General features: G+C 49.2%; 1 non-coding gene across 1 annotated transcript; it reads right to left on the reverse strand.

The window, feature by feature from the left end:
• Nucleotides 1-415: 415 nt before the first annotated feature.
• Nucleotides 416-570, reverse strand: LOC131292647 (5.8S ribosomal RNA). Its single transcript, XR_009190263.1, has one exon. It is a non-coding gene; the product is annotated as a 5.8S ribosomal RNA (ribosomal RNA).
• Between the last annotated feature and the right edge of the window lie 323 nt (nucleotides 571-893).

Below are 893 nucleotides of genomic sequence, written 5' to 3' on the forward strand. Positions count from 1 at the left end.
ACTCGGTTAACGGGCTGTTAGCCCGCGTGTGGTTTAACTCACTGATACCTTCCTTTGCCCATACGCTAGTTTGTTTGTGTTCCTTTGGTCAACTTCCATACTTGAATCATTTGTGCTATTCGCTGCTGCTTCGACGCTACTTTGACATCTTCGCTTCTATTTAAATAAATAAATAAGCTGAAGCTAGACATCAGTAAACACCACCACAGACACCACAAGCACGCCTTCTCCTCGTACTTCCGCCTCACGCGGGAACACGGACGCTCTAAATACTTCGAATTCCAATGCCAGTATATTGTAAACCACGGGTTCTTTAATGCTAGCGGGTCGTCGCGACCCTAGTTAACATCATGGTGCACGTCTCGTGACGGGTGTCACGGCGTAGTTAAATGTATGCGATACATTTCTCAAATATAAGCGCTCAGTCATCTGTACATCATGGTAGGTTCCCACGACGTGCAATATGCGTTCAACTTATCAATGTTCATGTGTCCTGCAGTTCACATTATGACGCGCAGTTAGCTGCGGTCTTCATCGATCCATGAGCCGAGTGATCCACTGCCGAGGGTGACTAACTTGCGTAAGCCGCCGCTGTGCGCGTATACCCGTTCCCCGTAGGGAGGAGCAAGCCGCCGCTTAGAGACGAAGCATAAAGTGTCCTCATTCCACATAGGGCAAGCTGGATGAATCCATTTTACTCAGGACGGCCGAAGCGGCGTGGACCAGGGGAGAACTGAACCTTATACTTCACACCACAGTAAGTCTACGTGTCCTCTTCCACATAGGGCAAGCTAGAACTAACTATCTTACCCAGGACTGCCGGAGCAGCGTGGACCAGGGGAGGAACACACTTTTCATGGAAACGTAAGGCATCCATGACTGCCATAACGTAA

Source organism: Anopheles ziemanni, assembly GCF_943734765.1.
Source record: "Anopheles ziemanni chromosome X unlocalized genomic scaffold, idAnoZiCoDA_A2_x.2 X_unloc_80, whole genome shotgun sequence".
In the NCBI taxonomy this organism is placed as follows: domain Eukaryota; kingdom Metazoa; phylum Arthropoda; class Insecta; order Diptera; family Culicidae; genus Anopheles; species Anopheles ziemanni.